At 37.9% G+C, this 21,385-nt stretch overlaps 1 protein-coding gene across 7 annotated transcripts in view; it reads right to left on the bottom strand.

Annotated features, from left to right (window-relative positions):
- The window catches only part of LOC106086868 (axin), a 106,733-nt gene that overhangs the window by 36,845 nt on the left and 48,503 nt on the right, over nucleotides 1-21,385 (bottom strand). Inside the window, exon 1 of one of the 7 annotated variants that reach the window (XM_013251692.2) lies at nucleotides 13,180-13,286. The exons of the other annotated variants lie outside the window; for them this stretch is intronic. The gene's annotated coding sequence lies outside the window, so the exon portion shown is untranslated. Of the gene's footprint in view, nucleotides 1-13,179; nucleotides 13,287-21,385 lie in introns of those variants that run through there. 7 annotated transcript variants of the gene reach the window in all.

Raw genomic sequence — 21,385 nt, 5'->3', positions numbered from 1 at the left:
AATGAGAATTAACGGCAAAACAAAACGAATTGAACCGAGCAGATGAAAAAAGAGTGCATAACTAAATACAAAAAATGAATTGGTGCGAATTGTTAGGCAGTTGCTGCGTGCGAACCTGGTTACTCCCCCCGTGGAACCCATTACATCCATCGATTTGCCAGTTGTAATTCGCACACAGCACAGCACTACTGTTTACACAAAAACAAACAATTGAGAAATTATGAAATTCGGTACTATTAATGAAATTGTACACCATGTTATGTTTACTTTCTGACAGAATGGCAAATATACTGACGGAAGGATGAACGAACGGACGGACAGACATCGTGGTGGCCCTGGCAATGGTGAAGAACACTTCATGTGGCTGGGATAACTGCTGCTACTGCTACACGGCCACTGCCTCGACTACACACTGACAGATGAGATGATATAATAGGGATTACACGTTATTTGTGCGTCATTGTTGTTATGATTTTCTTTCATTTCAATAATTTACGCTCCGCGTACAAAACATAAATGAGAGGTTATTTAATTTGTAAGTTATTAAAAAATCATACACAAATTGAGGGATGTTCGACGTCGACAACTACGAGGAGATCCCACCATTGTTTGCAATATAAAGCGGCGCAACGCTATGTAGCGGCACATACCCCCTTTCCAGCCATATGGAAGGTATTTTTCTCTACAAATTCTTCTTCCTCCCTTCTTTAGACTATTGTTTCCAACGTTTTTTTTTTATTTTTAGAAAAATATGAATTTTGGTTATTTGAGTTGACTGGTTCATTTGTTCATTCGACCGTTCTATTTACTTTTCCTATTTGGTTTTGTTTTTCAAAATTCATTGGATTAATGTAAATATGACATGGGAAGAGGATCTACCAAGCCTTGCCGAGTCGAAGAGTCTTGTATTCAATCCCTTCTTGTTCGATTAGAATACTTTCAGAGAAACAAAAACCGTATGGACATTGTTCCCCTTTAAAGCAGGTACTATTTTAAGGTCCTTTGAACAAGGTTGCATAAGAATTTTGAAAATAAACGTTGGTCCCAAACTAGTCAAATAGCATTGGGGGTCTAGACTGCAACAAAAAAACAAAAATTGAGGTTGCCCAAAAAGTAATTGCGGATTTTTCATATAGTCGGCGTTGACAATCTTTTTCATAGCTTGTGACTCTGTAATTGCATTCATTCTTCTGTCAGTTATCAGCTGTTACTTTTAGCTTGCTTTAGAAAAAAAGTGTAAAGAAAGTATATTTGATTAAAGTTCATTCTAAGTTTTTTTTTAAAAATGCATTTACTTTCTTTTAAAAAATCCGCAATAACTTTTTGGGCAACCGAATACAATAAAACAAAACAAAGCAAAAGGAATTTGACTTTTGCATATCGACAGGTATGGCCATGGCCCACATCGTTACGTTTTTAAGTAGAATTGTTAAAAAGTGTATAATCTGGAAACAGATTTAGTAAAAACTGCCTGCTAATTTTGAAGAAAACCCTTAAAAATGTGTTAACTTCTAAACGATAACTACAATATTTGCTATATACTAATTGACATTTGTTGCAATTGAAGGCGTACATTTTTTTGTTTGTTTTTATGTGGAGTTTCTCAAAATCGAAAAATAACTGATTTCGGTTTGTGTATCTCATTTTAAACGAAGAATTTGTCGGACGACAATTCGAACAAAAACGTAAGCATTTCCATACAAAAATGTAAACAAAAAATTGTCAAAACTGCGAAGCAAATGTCAAAATCAGTCACTTGACCATTTGGTTTCGAGTGAGTATTTCTAAGCAAAAACGTAAGCCTAAGCCATGTTGTTATATTCAGGTCTGATACTGTGGGGGTTGAATGGGTCGCCCACCAAAGTGGAGTCTACTCGGAGGCCAGTTTGGCCCATTGTGTTACCCTAGAGAAAGAAAGAAAAAGGAAAATGTGAGACCTCGTACTAGAGGTAATACACGAATAAAAAACAAGCTCTATGGTGCAAGTTAGTTTGAAAAGGAAGATTAATCCGTGGATGACGGGTACCTTAGAAGGTTTAATAGAATATAAAAACAAGTAAAAGCGTGCTAAGTTCGGCCGGGCCAAATCTTATATACTCTCCACCATGGATCGCATTTGTCGAGTTCTTTTCCCGGCATCTCTTCTTAGGCAAAAAAGGATATAAGAAAAGATTTGCTCTGCTATTAGAGCGATATCAAGATATGGTCCGGTTCGAACCACAAATAATTATATGTTGGAGACCTGTGTAAAATTTCAGCCAATTCGAATAAGAATTGCGCCCGTTGGGGGCTCAAAAATAAAATAGAGAGAATGATTTATATGGGAGCTGTATCGGGCTATAGACCGATTCAGACCATAATAAACACGTTTTTTGTTGGTCATGAGAGGATCCATCGTACAAAATTTCAGGCATAATAATTGCGACCTCTAGAGGCTCAAGAAGTCAAGATCCCCGATAGGTTTATATGCCAGCTATATCAGGTTATGAACCGATTTGAACCTTATTTGACACAGTTGTTGAAGGTAAGAATAAAATACGTCATGCAAAATTTCAGCCAAATCGGATAGGGATTGGGCCCTCTAGAAGCTCAAGAAGTCAAATCCCCAGATCTGTTTATATGACAGCTATATCAGGTTATGAACCGATTTGAACCATACTTGGCACAATTGTTGGATATCATAACAAAATACGTCGTGTAAAAATTCATTCAAATCGGATAAGAATTGTGCCCTCTAGAGGCTCAAGAAGTCAAGACCCAAGATCGGTTTATATGACAGCTATTGGGTTGCCCAAAAAGTAATTGCGGATTTTTCATATAGTCGGCGTTGACAAATTTTTTCACAGCTTGTGACTCTGTAATTGCATTCTTTCTTCTGTCAGTTATCAGCTGTTACTTTTAGCTTGCTTTAGAAAAAAAGTGTGAAAAAGTATATTTGATTAAAGATTAAAGTTTTATTAAAAATGCATTTACTTTCTTTTAAAAAATCCGCAATTACTTTTTGGGCAACCCAATATATCAAGTTATGGACCGATTTGAACCAGGCTTAGCACATTTGTTGGATATCATAACAAAACACGTCGTGCAAAATTTCATTCCAATCGGATAAGAATTGCTCACTCTAGAGGCTCAAGAAATCAAGACCCAAGATCGGTTTATATGACAGCTATATAAGGCTATGAACCGATTTGAACCATACTTGGTGCAGTTGTTGGATATCATAATAAAACACGTCGTGCAAAATTTCATTTCAATCGGATAAGAATTGCGCACTCTAGAGGCTCAAGAAGTCAAGACCCAAGATCGGTTTATATGGCAGCTATATCACAACATGGACCGATATGGTCCATTTACAATTTCAAACGGCAAGCTTTACTCCTTCGGAAGTTAGCGTGCTTTCGACAGACAGACGGACGGACATGGCTAGATCGGCATAAAATGTCGCTAGATCGGCAATGAATGACGAAATTAGTATACTCCCCATCCTATGGTGGAGGGTATAAAAAAAAGACAGGAGGAGTGAAGAAACACGAGCGGGAGGTGAAGAACCGCCCTTCCCTACGCAAGCACGGACCTACCTACGCCGGATACTGTGTCACCCCCCGTCGGAACCATCCTGTTCCCTCAACAAACCTCAGGAGACACACCAGAGGTACGTACGCAAGTTCACCCAGATCATAGAAGAAACGGCTCCCCAGAAATGAGAGCTTACGTCTCTACAGATCCGGACAGGAACACAGCAAGTACTCAATAGACTCCTTCTCATCCTCATCGAGGCAACTTCTACAAAAGTCATTGCGCGGTATCCCCATGTGCGACCTAGGTGGCGAAGTTCCAAATAAATGGGCTGCATATCCAGCATCGCCTCCAGGCCTGTCTGCGATGCTGATCTCAGCGCCCCTGTGATCCCGACGCAGACCAGTCTCTGGACCTTCTCGAACTCTTTCGCACTTGTCTTCTTCCCTACGGAGTCCCACCATACCAGTGTTCCATAGGCCAGTACTGGTCTCACGATGGCCGTATACATCCAATAAATCATCTTGGGAGTCACCCCCACTTCCTACCGACCATCCTCCTGCAGAAGTAAAAAGCGCACAGTTCCTTACGGCTTTTACCTCGGTGTTGCTATTCCAGGACAGTTTTGAATCGAGGAATATGCTTAGGTACTTCGCCTTCTTCGACAGCCGCAGGGTGATCCCGTCCAAGGACGGGAGTGGGATAGAATCGAAAAAATGTATACCATTTGAAAACGGATTTCGACAACTCTTCGACATTTGAAATGGTTAGAACTGAGTTGTTCTAGAGATCATTTGCAAAATTTGAAGGCCCTAGGTAGTCCGGGTGCCTTTTGCATTTTGAAAAATTGTTCGGTGTTTCTTTGTCGTCCGAATTTCAAAGTTCTTTTTTGGATAGTATTCCAAATTCTCTACAAAAAAAAATCTGCTGAAGTTATAGCCTGTTTGTCGACGTCGAACGTAGGCGTTCGTTCGGCCCGCAAACGAAAAATAACTGATTTCGGGTTGTGTATCTCATTTTAAACGGAGAATTTATCGGGCGACAAGTCGAACAAAAACGTAAGGATTTCCATATAAAAATGGAAACAAACAATTGTCAAAACTGCGAAGTAAATGTCAAAATCAGTCACATGATCATTTGGTTTCGAGTGTGTATTTCTAAGCAAAAACTGGAAACAAAAAACAAGTGAAATTTTAAAATTGTGCAAGTTTTTAGAATTTAAGAAACTTTGGTGCCCGCCACGGATTCTATGATAAAAATAAGGGGCCAAATAGTTTTGTCTTTAACAATTTACGGACCTCTCCCCTAAGCATATTTCTGAAAATTTATACACAAAATAGAGCTTCCAGAGCTCCAAACGCAAAATCGGAAATTCTGTGTTAACCGATATCCAATACATTGGTGTTTTACAAGGTGGGTTCCCCTTATCCGTCTAAACAAGTAAACGCCAATGAATGAATCCATTTTATTTCTTACTAAACACAACATCATTTTATGTGTTTATAATGTTTTGTTCTTGTGTATGTGATTTAAATAAAGAAAATCATAACATAGTCGCACAATTGTACACATAAATTGGTAGTAGATCAGGATAAACAACCACATGGTAATCCAAAAATCGTAAACTTATGAAAATGAGACTATTGACTTACGTATGTGTAGGCGAAAAATTTAATTCGAAATACACAACCGAAAATGATTCCATTTCGAGCGATTGTCGTTTGTTCGCCTGGACTTTTGTACGACGTCCATACACATTCTCTGCTGGTTTCCAATTTTAAGTTTTATTTTTTGAAAATTTGGACGAGATTGGCTTTGTCGTACTTGGCGATTTACGAAGACTACTATACCAGAGTTCCGACAATCCAAAACTGTGCCGCTTGCAGCAGTGCCTGGCACTCGACCTTAAGTGTCGTCTCAGGTATCCGATCGGAAACCTTTTCCACTCCTTCAGTTTCCCTATAATCGCCTTGATTATACTGCGATGGTATGACCTGCTCCTATCGTATATACATTCTCCCATCGTCGTAAGTTCCATAACCGCAGTGGCACACTTAATCTGTATGTCTATGGGTCGCATATCTAGAATAGTCTCCAGTAGGCACGGTCCTCATCGCTCCGCCTATGACAAGACAACATGTTCTCTGAACCTGTTACATTATCTATACGGATGGAGAAAAGTGCAACTCCATCGCAGTCCACTAAACTACTGAGGCGTAAGTAAGCATTGGTCTTATCACGCTCCTGTAGGGCCATTGGACTATCCTCAGATTCAGACTCCATTTTGGGCCTAAGACTTGTCTGCATAGGAACCAATATTAGTGAACCTTCTCAGTACGTTCCTGAATTGGATACTTCCAATTCAGTTTCTTGCCCAAGATCACTGCTAAAAAATTTTAAAACCTTTTTAAAGACGGTGGTGGCTTAAGACCGTAGCAAGTTGTCCGCCCCTCTTATAAGTGTGGCCTCTGTAGTATAGAGTAATGTTTCAAGCATTACTGTGTCCTGCGGAGGAAGACAAAGTCGGAACAGGAACGAAGGAAGCGCGCACGGCCTCTGAATCTTCATGAAGGAAGCGCGCACGGCCTCTGAATCTTCATGAAGGACTGTGACTTTCAAAAGGACACCGCAGCCATTATGGAAAGGGAAGATGGTCGTTCAAAAAGGTAAGAAGACGCCTCTTTCGCCAGAGTGGCAAGGAAGCACAACAGAGATGAGATGAATTATGCAGTCATCGATATCGGCAGTGCATCCGGTAGGTTTCCACCAGATCATCGGGTCCAAGTGAAGCATCTTGTAAACGAACGGGTTTTTGATCATGTGTTGAACTCTGAAAGGGGTCCACCCGTACGGATTATGAGCTGCGACTATAGAAGGGACATCTTAACGTTGCACTTTGCGTTGCACAAAGCTCGACATTGTGAGAAAGATCAATATATCCCTGTCTCACAAAGGGGACGGTTTTCATCAGGGATGAGAGCGGCGAATTTGCGACGGAACGCATGATGGAAGTCTCAAATAAGCAAAACCAAGAGTTGGCCGTAGAGAAATTGGAGGTCTTCCACATGGAAGAAGGAACTCTCCTTGATCACCCTTGATCATCCTTGCCCATCACCCACTCCCAAAAAGCCCATTTTATGATGGACCAGTGATAGAAGTCATCCAGATAAACCTCCACCGGAGTGAGACAGCTACACACGCTCTGATGGAAAAAATCAGCAAGGGCAAGATTCATATTGCCTTAATTCAGGGGCCATGGACGAGCCGGAACAAAGTTTCTGAACTGGAAACGAGGTACTAATAGGGTGCGAGGGCAACTCTCACCACATTTCGTAGGGTAGCACGAACATTAATAAACGGGGTCAAGTCCTGGCGGAATTCTTTAATACTAACGACCTAATAACCTAAGTGTTGGTGACACCGCTACCTTTGTGTGTAAGATTAGAAATCAGCCAAAGAAAATCGTGGATGACCAAGGAGATTCGCCATATTGGGAAAGAGGTCAGTAGACTTTGTAACAAAGCAAGAGTATATTGGGATGTGTATTACAAGGCTCAAGGAATACAATAAGATTACCAGAGCAGAAAAACGTGCCTCTTGGAAGCTTTACTGCGACTATGTCGATAGCGCTAATGACGCCGCCAAGGTGGAAAATTTTCTCTCAAAAACCCATGTCCAAACTGAAACGTAAGTAGACGACATGGAGTGGAAGCAGAGACAACAGGGGACATGTTGAAGCTTTTGATAACAACGCATTTTCCATATGATACCCCGGGGCTTACGGAGACACCGGATCTGGGAACAATGAGATTGATCGAAGGCTAATCATTAAAGAATTTCTAGTAAAGGAAGCATTGAGGAGCTTGAAATTTAAGTCATCTGGACTTGATGGAATATTTTCGCCGTTACTATAGAAGGAGGCGGACTATCTGTCGCTCTATCTGGCGTGTATTTTTACAGTGTGCCTAGGAAATGGATATAATCCGAAACCTTGGCAGGAGGCGGTATTTATACTCAAGCCCGGCAAGGAAAATTAGGCGATACCGAAGGCCTATAAGCCTTATGTTCTTCTACTCAAAACTGTGGAACGCATCGTGGATACCATGATAAAGAGTAGGACATCCAGCGAACTGCTTAAATATAAACAGCATGCCTATGTCAAGGGAAGGTCGGCACGAGGTTGTGCATAAAATAAAAGAATCCTTCGATGCCAAAACGTACACCCTGGCGGTATGCATTGACATCGAGGGGGCTTTTAACAATGTGTCGACCGACACAATGATCCAATCCTTAGACCGGGTGGACCCGGCTCTTAGAGACTGGATAAACCATATGCATTTTTTAACTGTATAAAAGATTATATCTAATGGGCAGAGCTCAAATGGTGAAAGTAGGAAATGCTATTTCTGACAAAATAATTGTGACATCAGCTATATGTCACAATTATATAATTATATCCCTATTTGGATATATTGTAGATACATACAGACTGATCTCCCAAAATACTGTATTGAGCCTATAAAATGAGCATAAAAAATTTTTTGGAAAATGTTTTTATTTATATGTTTTATGATCTGCAAAATTCTAAATACCCAGCTTTTGAGTATATATGGGTAAATATCCGGGTATTTACCCTATTTACCGGGTAAATACCTTTTGGGTATTTACACATCGCCCATCTTTAATGATTCTAGCCTTAGCTATTGGGGCTGGGCGATGATCAGTCTGCAATCAGTCAGTCACGCAACTCTTTTATATATATAGATTTATGTGATTGTAGCCACAAACTTGCTTATGGAAGTAGCAATCCTCATAAAGCTGCATAGGTGAGCAAGATCGCTCCTGTTCAGGGAATCAATTATCGCGGAAACGTTATGACCATCAGTTATTTAAAGATACCAATAACTTGCCTTGTCATATCGAGTATCAAAGACACTCAGTATTTAAGCAAGAGCCGGCGCCACCTAACGTTAGTGTTACAAAGCTCCAGAGCATACCGAACTTTTATGCTCGCTAATATTTTCTTGTTGTTCAATAGTAATGCTTCATCTATTGATATATTTGAAAATGACATGAATGCATATTTCGATCGTTCTCCCTTCACTTTCGTGCGACGTATTCTTGGCTGATGTTTTATAAGTTTCGAAATTTACCGTATAATTCTGTTATTTTATAAGTCGATGACAAATTCTTCGCCTAGGAATCTGTGCCAATAGTTTTCGTTTTTGATAGCAGAAATGCTCAACTTTTCATTTTTACTTAGATTACGATTTAGCAAGGTCTTTTATGTTTGAAATTGCCAGATCTTTAAATCGCCCGCCATATGAACTGCGTATTTTTATACCCTACACCACTACTGTGGTTCAGATTTGGATATAACTCCCATATATATGTTCTTCCGATTTGCAGTAATACTGCAATATAATGGTTATTTGTTAACCGATTCTATCAAAATTTGGCAGGAAGGATTTTCTTATGACTCTCGCCATTACAGAGTCATAAGAAATCGGCTCATTTCATAGAAATCCGTTCAGATTTGGATTTAGCTCCCATATATATGTTCGTCCGATTTGCAGTAATAATGTATTAAAATTGTCTTTGTTAACCGATTCTCTTGGAATTTGTTAGAGGAAGGATTTTCTCTTGACTCTCGACATTACTGGTGAATTTCATGGAAATCGGTTCTGCTTTATATATATATATATATATATATATATATATATATATATATATATATATATATATATATATATATATATATATATATATATATATATATATATATATATATATATATATATATATATATATATATATATATATATATATATATATATATATATATATATATATATATATATATATATATATATATATATATATATATATATATATATATATATATATATATATATATATATATATATATATATATATATATATATATATATATATATATATATATATATATATATATATATATATATATATATGCCAAATCGTCTGGCATTTTACTCCCCCTTACTCCGCTATGGCCCGTCAATCAAACGATGAAGATCAAGCCATCCTCAGAGAGGGCATTAATCTCCTTCTTACACTTCAAGACTGTTTGTGACCTTACCACCCTGGTCGTTATATCCCTGATGGCCTGCAGGACCGTATTATGCTCAAGCAGTCGAAGAGATCTCAGTCCCTGGGTTCTCAATGTTGACACCCAGGCCCACTCAGTCAATACCAGAGTTCCGACAATCCAAAACTGTGCCGCTTGCAGCAATACCTAGCACTCGACCTTAAGTGTCGTCTCAGGTATCCGATCGGAAACCTTTTCCACTCCTTCAGTTTCCCTATAATCGCCTCGATTATACTGCGATGGTATGACTTGCTCCTATCCTAAATATACATTCTCCCATCGTCGTAGGTCCCATGACCGCAGTGGCTACCTCACACTTTCTCTCGAACTATGGCAGGAAGGATTTTCTCTTGACTCTCCACATTATAGATGAATTTCATAGAAATTGGTTCATATTTAGATTTACCCGTCATATATGTATATCGCCCGATTTTCACTTCTAGAGCCATTGCAATCGCATTTTTTGACCAATCTTGCCAAAAATTTGCACAACACTTTTCTCGACGAGTACCACATTATCTGAGAAGTTGGTTTGAAATCGGTTTAGAATTAGATATAGCTCCCATATATATGCTCGTCAAATTTTGGGTAATTTGCAAAAATATAGTCATTTGTGAACCATAGTTATTACAGTTTGATATATTTGCTCGAAATGGGATTGTTTAACAACCCATCTGAAAACATCCGGCGAGGTCCATCAAAATTGTTTCAGAATTAGACATAGCTCCCACTTTGTACCCATAGGGTATGTGTAGGGCATTATAGAGTCGGCACCGGTTTAGTGCAAAATCCTTCTTAGGTGAAACCTAAGCGGAAAGAACCATTCGTATTTGGTGTTATTCAATGCAAATGAATTTGCATTAGTGAAATATCAATTAAAGGAAACAGATTTGACACTTCAAATTTTAATTTTATATGAAACTAGTTTCGCACAATTGCAAGTTATTTCTTTGTAAAACTTAGAAATTGGAGAAATTTTCGTAGTTTTGTATTGTATACAATTTTCTTCAACCTAATTTTATTCTGTGATTTTTTTCTGTTTAAGGGCACATTGAAACTTTTACAAATGCCTCCTTATTAAGATTTATTCAATTTATTATACCACCACCGAAGGATGGGGGTATATTAAGTTTGTCATTCCGTTTGCAACACATCGAAATAGCCATTTCCGATCCTATAAAGTATACATATTCTTGATCAGCGTAAAAATCTAAGACGATCTAGCAATGTCTGTCCGTCGCTACGTTTGTCTGTTGAAATCACGCTACAGTCTTTAAAAATACAGATATTGAGCTGAAACTTTGCTTTTTTTTTGTCCATAAGAAGGTTAAGTTCGAAGATGGGCTATATCGGACTATATCTTGATATAGCCCCCATATAGACCGATCCGCCGATTTAGGGTCTTAGGCCCATAAAAGCCACATTTATTATCCGATTTTGCTGAATTTTGGGACAGTGAGTTATGTTAGGGCCTTCGACATCCTTCTTCAATTTGGCCCAGATCGGTTCAGATTTGTATATAGCTGCCATATATACCGATCCGTCGATTTAAGGTTTTGGGCCCATAAAAGGCGCATTTATTGTCCAATGTCGCCGAAATTTGGGGCAGTGAGTTGTGTTAGGCCCTTCAACATTCCTCTTTAATTTGGCTCAGGTCGGTCCAGATTTGGATGTAGCTGCCGTATAGACCAATGTCTCGATTTAAGGTTTTGGGCCCATAAAGGCGTATTTATTATCCGAATTCGCCGTAATTTGGAAAAGTGAGTTGCGTTAGGTTCTTCGAAAACTTTCTGCAATTTCGCATAGATCGGTCCAGATTTGGATATAGCGCCCATATAGACCGATCTTTCGATTTAAGGTTTTGGCCCCATAAAGGGCACATTTATAATCCGATTTCGCTGAAATTGCGAACAGTGAGTTGTGTTAGGCCCTTCGACATTCCTCTTCAATTTGTCCAAGCTCGGTTCAGGTGTGGATGTTGCTGCCATATAGACCGATCTCTCGATTCAAAGTGCTGGCCCCATAAAAACACATTTATAATCCGATTTCGCTGAAATTTGACACAGTGACTTATGTTAGGCTTTTCGACGTCGTACCGTATAGGGTTCAGATCGGTCTATGTTTGAATATAGCTACCAAAAAAACAATATTTGTTCTACAAAATTGAACAATGATTTGTACTTATTAGACCACTCAATGTCCCTGTCGAATTTGGTCCAAATCGGACCATATTTCGAATAGTTGCTATGGGGTCATAAATTACGAATTTTTCAACGGATTATGACGAAAGGTGATTTACATATATACCCGAAGAGGTGGGTATCCAAAATTCGGCCCGGCCAAACTTAACGCCTTTTTACTTGTTGTACAGATAATGTGAGTGTTAAATATTTAAAAATCAGCATGGTGTATGTATTGCATTTTAATTTCAAATACAAAAATATATAAAAACATATAATTAAAGCACATTTGTTGCCAATTTGTGTTTTTTCTTAGGCAAAAATTATTTTTCTCATTTTTGATTTATGTTTTTAGTTTTTGAATGTTGAGTGTTTAGGATTTGATGCCCATCCTCAAGCAAATTGTATTCAAAATTCTATTCAGTGTATTGCATAAACACAAAACTCTTTCTCTTTAAAGTATAGGGTGATTTTTTGAGGTTAGGATTTTCATGCATTAGTATTTGACAGATCACGTGGGATTTCAGACATGGTGTCAAAGAGAAAGATGCTCAGTATGCTTTGACATTTCATCATGAATAGACTTACTAACGAGCAACGCTTGCAAATCATTGAATTTTATTACCAAAATCAGTGTTCGGTTCGAAATGTGTTCAAATTTTGACAAATTTTGTTCAGCGATGAGGCTCATTTCTGGTTGAATGGCTACGTAAATAAGCAAAATTGCCGCATTTGGAGTGAAGAGCAACCAGAAGCCGTTCAAGAACTGCCCATGCATCCCGAAAAATGCACTGTTTGGTGTGGTTTGTACGCTGGTGGAATCATTGGACCGTATTTTTTCAAAGATGCTGTTGGACGCAACGTTACGGTGAATGAACACATTTCGAACCGAACACTGATTTTGGTAATAAAATTCAATGATTTGCAAGCGTTGCTCGTTAGTAAGTCTATTCATGATGAAATGTCAAAGCATACTGAGCATCTTTCTCTTTGACACCATGTCTGAAATCCCACGTGATCTGTCAAATACTAATGCATGAAAATCCTAACCTCAAAAAAATCACGCTTTAGAATATAAAATGGATTATATTTATGCAAAATGCATAAATTTCTCAAATGTAATGCGGCAACCTAGGCCACTCCTTTGTCAAATGTCACTTAAAATTATGACACAAATCATTAGCGCATAAACATTGAGGAGGGGGGGATTAAGGTGTTGGCGAATAACAAAAAGCAGTATGAACCAAACTCTATAACAAAAGGAGGCCCTAGACAAAAATCTATATGTATGACGCTGTACAAGTATAGGTCTATCCAAGGCAATTATAGAGATGTTTTTTATGTTGTACCTACCAAATGCCAGGGAAAGAATTTGGTATTGCTTAAACACACACAGACACACACACACGAGAGCACTTTCGTCAAGCAACCACAAATGTTGTGATTACAGATTGATGGTGATGATAATTGGTTGTAATTTGTCACCAAACAAAAGGTTGTGTGCGTCAACACAAATAACTTTTTACAGTTCGCAGGGAATAAATATTTCTTTTATTATTGCCTTCGGGGAGGATGAGTTGTCAACACTTTCCAAGTGACAATTGTTGTTTTCCGAGCAGCAAGAAACTTTGCCGAGTGGTAGTTAACAAATCTTACGCAAGATGCACCACGCCGTGACAATGGGATGATCTTTTTCTATAACACTGAGCGCTTCTAGAAAGGAGGGAACACGACGACCACTAATGACGCCCGAATATGTGAATAACAGGATTAAAATGCGCCAGAACCCTGTGTTTCTTTGATTTACATTGATAACTTATTAGGAGTTGACACAAATGAATCTTACACGCACCCGTAACACGCTCGATTTACTTGTGAATGAGCAACAAGCGGCACAAAGCTAAAAAGTTAAACTGAAGTCCCTGAACAAGGATACAAGATAAAATGGCCGGGGCTGCAACCTATGAAGAAAGCAACAGCAGCAAAAACAACAACAAAGACAAAGTATACAAAAGCATCAAATTTTACTTTGAATTTACTGCGGCAAACGAGAAGAGTCGCCTTTTTATACACGCCAACTTTCTGCCTCGCACACACCCACCCAAAGGATTGCACCATCTGTGCATGAAGCGACAAGCCATCCCGTGATCCATCCGCCATCCATCACCTTTCGCTTTATGTACTACTGGAAGTTATTAGTACACACATACACTTTTGGAAAAAAGCTCTTCGTACACTGTCACACATTTGCTCAGTTTAATGGGTACGCCATGCAAAATGGCGTCTAGTGGCTAACTGTTTTCCTTTTTTGGCAAGGTCGACCCACAACAATATCAACTGCCGTTCGATGGCAATCTCAAAATGGAAGAAAGTCTGGCAAACTCCCAGAATAACAATTAAACATTGCCATAGGAAGTGAGCACCCTGTTTTACCTTTGTTCGGAATCCAAGCTGTTTTTTGTTGCTGTTGTTTTTTTTAACAATCCCGAACAATGAAGTAAGTGAGTGAGTGGTGCGGTGCATCATCCTTCGCCGCAGTAGCAAGCTGATGATGTACACAGTGTAGAGAGCATTCACAAGGATGCTCTTTTGTTCGGAATTCCTTTTAAGTGTAAAAGAGACGGAAATAAATAAATGATTTTCAAAGCATAAACGCCATTATAAACAACCCTCTATTATGTACGTATGTATTGTATATATGCGCAAGCTCAAAGCTTATGTACCGAAAAAGCAATAAAGAATTGTACACATACTCGAACTTATGTTCATTTGTCCATGGCACTGGAACACACATCCTTATACGGGTATTATTGCTTTGTAGATATGTATGTGAGTCATTTTAGTTGTCTACCAGACCCATAACATAATAGAGTTGCCATCACGGCATCACATAAGCGGGTACTATGTTCACTTTCCACGGCAATTAGTCACTATCATTTATTTTAGTACTATGCAGTTTTTATCGCGATATATCGATTATTATTTTTTATCTGTTATCGCATGCTTTCGATAACTATCCAGTATACTTATATACTGCAATGCTGTCCAGTTCATCTAATTGCAAAGGATAGACTATCGGCTATTATGATATCGTTAACTATCTAGTGCTACTTTGTACTAGAATTCTATCTGGTATATCAGACTTGCACTTCGCGTACTCAAAAAGTGCACAAATTGTTATTGGAATTCATTCGCGTGAGAGCGAGCAAATTTTGAGTTTGTTTATAGAGAGCTTTAAAATTTTTAATTGAGATTTTTTTCCCACAAGAAATTTGCGAGCAACTGTTTTATGCCGCTGGTTTGGTTTTATTTAAATAAATAGCAAAAGAGATATATGCTGTTCTTAATCTACTGCAAATTTTTACTAGCTAATTTGTACATGAAAAGTACGCAAACTGACCTATTATGATATCGATAACTATTTTTTATTAATTTGTACTAGAATTGTATTCAGTAAATCTGACTGGATAAGACATATTTGAAACAGGGTAATTTTAACTACTCGAGTTCTAAATTGCAATGTAACTAGTAAAAGTTAAGGAAGTCTTCACCAAAAATGTCTTTTATTAGGGAGTATGAATTTTATTGTAACATTCTGTCTAACATTTCTCTCCAATATTGAGCATTATTAGTAAATTTTGTATTGTGGCTTATAGCAAAGGACTTAGGAACTTCACTTGAAGAACTTGGGGACTTTCAAACGTTGTTCTGGTACTGTCTAAACCCTATTGGGTATGGATGTTGAAAGTCAACAAAAACACCAAATACAAAATTTCAGTCAAATCGTATTGTAAAAGTCCTATGGTGGTCAGAGAAGTTCACTTGTCCTATGTGTCATGACGGGACACATAGGACAAGTGATGGCATTTGTAGGGGATGTGAGGATATTACAGGCACTTAGGTGGGGACACTTTACCAGACATGAACCAACTTAGGGGAGTAGCATGGAAAACGATTAAGGATTTTGTAAGAAGGACGGAATCCCAAACTAAGATGTTCTTTTTTGAGGTTACTATTTTTGTATTTAGAGCGCACGTCAAGCCGATTACTGGCTTAGGTGTAGCCTGTTCAAAACGGAGTTTTTTTTCTTGGAAAAAAAAATCCATTAAGATTTTGTAAAAAAAAAATTTAATAACTTTTTGGTTAAAATTATCTCAAAAATATAGTCTTGCAATTCGACCTTTTAAGAAAATGTCATTAAAATTTTGCCTTTCACTTGGAGAACTTGGGGAATTTCAAATTTTGTTCTGGTTCTGTCTTAACCCTCTTAAAGTCAACAAAAAAAAAAAAAAAAACAAATACAAAATTTCAGTCAAATCGTATTGTAAAAGTCCTCTGGGGGTCCAAGAAGTTCAAATAAAATCTATTATATATGGAAAATGTACTAAGTTATTGACCCATCATGGGGCTCTTAAGGCCAAATCGAAAAATCTTATATGGAAGCTGTACCAGGTTATAGACTGATTAGGGCGATTTATAAATCCAACCGATCTTTAAGAAGTATAATATAAAATTTCCAATGAACATTCCATTAAGAAACATGGGATACTTCCAAAAAATTCTATAATCTTTAGCCAGTTAGATGTATTGGTTCCAGTTCTTTATTTCAATACCGATACCCAATCTAGCGGATTCGCTAGCTTCTGGATAAATAAAACACTTTTCGCGCTAAGTGTTTTGTATTTAAACATCGGCAAAACTGATAATCACATCTGAAGAAAAACAAAAACAAGTAAGAGCGTGCTAAGTTTGGCCCAATCTTAAATATCCTCCACCATGGATCGCATTTGTCGAGTTCTTTGCGCGGTATCTCTTTCAAGGCAAACAACGAATAATGGTTACGAATTTTTATGCTATTGGAGATATATCAAGCTATAGTCCGTATCGGACCATAAGTGATTTGAATGTTGAAGACCATGGTATAAGTGTTTGGTTAATATTTCAGTCCATTCGGATAAGTATTGCGCCTTGTAGGGGCTCAAAAAGCAGAATCGGGAGGTAGGTTTATATGAGAGCTGTAGGCTATAGATCGATTAAGAGCATATTGGACATGAATGTTAAAGGTCATTGAAGAAGCCATTGTACAAAATTTCAGCAAAATCGGATAAGAATTGCGGCCTCTAGGGGCTTTAGAAATCAATATCCCCGATCGGTTTATATGGCAGCTATATCAGCAGCATGAATATATTGGGTTGCCCAAAAAGTAATTGGGGATTTTTCATATAGTCGGCGTTGACAAATTTTTTCACAGCTTGTGACTCTGTAATTGCATTCTTTCTTCTGTCAATTATCAGCTGTTACTTTTAGCTTGCTTTAGAAAAAAAGTGTAAAAAAAGTATATTTGATTAAAGTTCATTCTAAGTTTTATTAAAAATGCATTTACTTTCTTTTAAAAAATCCGCAATTACTTTTTGGGCAACCCAATAGTAAAGGCAAATCCACTGAAACAGCCCTTCACGACCTAGTCTGCTACATAGAGGGTTCTCTCGCTGTCAGGGAATATACAATGGTAGCATTTCTTGACATTTAAGGTGCTTTCAATAATGTAAAACCGACGTCAATCATGAAGGAGTTGGAGTTTCTAGGCATCAACTCCGCCGTAAGAAAGTCTATTAATAACTTACTTACTGCAAGATGCATTACGGCAGGCTTGGGATCCGTGGATCTAAAAAGATGGGAACACCTCAAGGAGGTGTACTGTCTCCTCTACTTTGGAACATTGTAATTAACAATTTATTATTGTCTCTGAAAGAAAAAGGGGTAAAAGTGGTCGCGTATGCTGATGACGTGGCAATTGCGGTTAGGGGAATGTTTTCCAGCACTCTAAGAAATATATTTCAGGAAGCTCTACGTGCAACATCAAAGTGGGCTACCGAATGTGGCCTGGGTATAAATCCGTGCAAGACACAAGTGGTTCTTTTCAGCAGTAAATACAAGTTGCCTACAGTGGAAGCTGTCTCCTTGGGGGGAGAGAATGTTCCATTTACAGAAAGCGCAAGACAGGAAATTGAACTTCAAATCCAACATTTTGAAAAGGGCAAGAAAGGCCACTCTTGCCCTTTCTGTGGGTATGCCTCTAGCGACATGTAAGATAAGTTTTCAGGACCAGGCCCGAAGGGCAACGAATGATAGATGGTCACAACGTGGGGGCTGTGAGCATTCCAAAATTATGTGGCCTCATCCAGACTTGAAGAGGTCTACTGCTTTGCTGTCATTGGCTAGAACAGACGTCTCAATCATTGTGTCCGTCATGACAGGTCACTGTCTAATCGGAAACCATGCTGACAGACTGAAGGTTGCCAGCAACGACTTTTGCAGAAGCTGTAGGGACATCGAGGAAAAAGAGACTATAGAGCACCTTCTGCGGGACACACACCGCACTAGCAGTTAGAAGGAGTTCCACTTAAGGTTCTCATATCTTTGAGAACCTGTCTGATTTAGCGGATGTGAACATTCGCAAGATACTGTGTTTTTGAAAGCGATCTGAATGGTTCAACGGTAGGAACTAGAAGGCATCTTCCTTCTTCTGTTCCTGTGGTAACACAATGGATGGAAACGTCTAAGTGAGTCTGATGGCAGATTGCCGCTTAAACCTAACCTAACCTTCTCTGTACTCTAATATGGGCAAAATTCAAGATTTTTCTTTTTTCATTAAAAAGATACAATTTTTGTATATAACTAAATTCTTTTTAGGCAAATTTGATTAACACGACTGAGCGTATTCGTGGCTCGTTTTTGCTTTTTTAATTCTTTCTGTGAAAATTTGCATCTTGAGCGGCAACAATGGACAGTATATACATACAAATCTATGTTTCGAAAGTACATGAATACATACATATGTACTTATGCATGTACAATGTACATGCTAAAGTTCGTTTGTACTCGTGCTCTCGTGCTTGTAACTTGAATGGGGAATCCCGACATTGAGTCAACTGTTGTTGCATTACTTCTGCTGTTCCCCAACACTTTTGCTTTGTTTTTGTGTATTTTCTGCTCTGTAACGATGTTGGGGATCTGTGGTTCCTTTTATTTTGTTTTTATATGAATGCATTTATTATCTTTGTCTTCATCCATCATAAGCCAAAGTCAGGTAGGTAGAAAAACTTACGAATGAGAGCTCGACCACCATGTCGGCTGGCTGCAAGCATCTGAGTATGTTTGTGTCCTTTATGGGAGGTTTTCTAATTACCAACAGTTTTGCCACTCTACACCCTGTATTTTATTCGTGTAATGAGGTTAAAAGCCATAGCCAGTCAGCCATTCAAAGCCAACAAGCGCAATGATACTCTTGTGGATTTTGAATTAAATCAAGTACATGCGGAAAAGTTCAGTGTGTCTATCCGTAGTCTAGACAAATGCAGAAAAGATTCATTTGACCTTCATTACCATTGTTTTGTGTTTTATTCTTCGCCTCTCGCTCTGTAATGTTTTCAATTTATGTTGTTTTTTTTAAACAATAACGTAATTCATAGTAAATGAAATTATACGTTAAGACGAGAGTGCATTTGTATTGTCCGGAATCTCGTGGTACGGTTCCATTATTTTGTTAAGGAGTTGTTTTGCATTCCAGTCCCCTGCATGAAGTTGTCTACTTTCACCTGGGAAAGATTAAACGGCATTTCATAAGCCTTTGGCGTTTTTGATTACTTTAACATTAACTTTTTGTAAATTCATTGCCATTGTTCGTACAGAGATGATCTTACTAATGCTGGAAGCTCGCCTATGTCTGTTATATAAAAGGAAAAGTTACGAAAGGCAAATATCGGTTGGACGGGCCGCTATAAAATTATATATAAATTATATATATAAATTACTATAAATTCCTATTTATGAACATATTACTACTTTTAACCAAATAGGTGAGTATATTGTATAAGGCTTTCAATTTAAAAGTGAGTAAGGCCGAAAGTTTTCAGTTTTCACAGAATCTAGGATGAAAATAGAGTACTTATTTTTTTGCAATCTGTATGGCGATCGGGACAATATTGGGTTCAAATGGGCGGCATTTGCGAGCAGAATTTGAAGCGGATTTCTAAATTTCGAGCGAAAAATCTGCCTCGAAAAAATCACTAACCCAGATAAGTAATATTAAAATAAGAATGTTAAGTCCGAATTTTAGATAGAAGAATCCGTGGATCTTTATGTACGCTATATGAAACTCTGAGGATCAGCTTCAAATTATATATAAACAAAATTAAAAAAAAGAAAGAGAGACAAAGTGAGGCGTGAGGAAGCAAAATTACTCAAAAAAGCAAAAACTTTGCTACGTCGGTAGCAGGGTTGCCAGATTTGCTGATTCAAAAACAGCAGTGCCGATTAAATGGGAATTTTTACTAATTTTGAAAAAATGCCTTTTTCTTTTTAATTTATTTACCCATAACCGAAGAAAAGGTTCAATTGATTTTGTCATTCCTTTTACAAGACATCGAAATATCGATTTCTGAACTTGCAGAGTATATAAAGGATGATTTTTCAAGAGCTTTAGAAGTCTTAAAAAAAACACATAAAATTCAGAAAAATGCATGAAATCTTTATTTGGATCGATAGCACGGTCCATATAATTTAATGCCTGAAGATTATTTCATGCAAATGTTGACCGTGACTGCGCCTAAAATGCTACATCCGCTTAGTCCAATTTTGGCATAATCTTTTCAACATTTCGGTCAGTATCTCAAGAATAAATGCTTCAATGTTGTCTTCCAATGCGTCAATTGAAGCGGGCTTGTCTGTATAGACATTAGTCTTGGGCAAAATCGCTCATTGAACGGATCGATCCTTTTCGGTCCGTTCCGAAAGAGGAATTAGTTCCAGTTTATGGTTTCTTAGTTCCATTTAATTCCATAGCCAAAGTAACTATTTTGGTAATGCAAAAATATGGCACACAACACAAACAAAATTGAATCACATCAAGAACCTCCCTTCGGTTTGCGACAAATTTATTATAGAAGGTAACATTTGGAAATTCCCAAGAAATGATTGTGTGAAATGAATGAATTTGTAAATTTTTACATAAACGAAAATTCAAATTAAAAAATTATAAGCAAAAATTGTTTTTGGATTTTGTAGAAAAGTGTCCTTAAAAAATAAAAGGTGCCCAAATTTTTTACAAATATATACATTTTACGCCAAGGTTATTTCCAAATGGGTAAATTGACTGAGTGTAGCGGACACATGCGTTAAAACAAGTAAAAAGGTATAAAGTTCGGCCGGAACTTTAGATACATACCATCACGGGTATATATTTATACCACCTTTCGTCATAATCCAGTGGAAAGTGCATAAAATATGCACCCATAGCAGCTATTTCTATAAATGGTACGATCTGGGCCAAATTGAAGAAGGATGTCCAAGGGCCTAACACAACTCACAGTCTCAAATTTGGGCGAAATCGGACGATACATATGCCTTTTATGGGCCCAAGACATTCAATCGAGAGATCGGTCTAAATGGCAGCTATATCCAAATCTGGACCGATCTGGGCCAAATTGAAGAAGGATGTCGAGTGGCCTTACACAACTCACTGTCCCAAATATCAGCAAAATCGGATAATAAATGTGCC

This window comes from Stomoxys calcitrans, chromosome 2 (genome assembly GCF_963082655.1).
Source record: "Stomoxys calcitrans chromosome 2, idStoCalc2.1, whole genome shotgun sequence".
In the NCBI taxonomy this organism is placed as follows: Eukaryota; Metazoa; Arthropoda; class Insecta; order Diptera; family Muscidae; genus Stomoxys; species Stomoxys calcitrans.
This window is presented reverse-complemented; position numbering and strand designations above follow the sequence as displayed.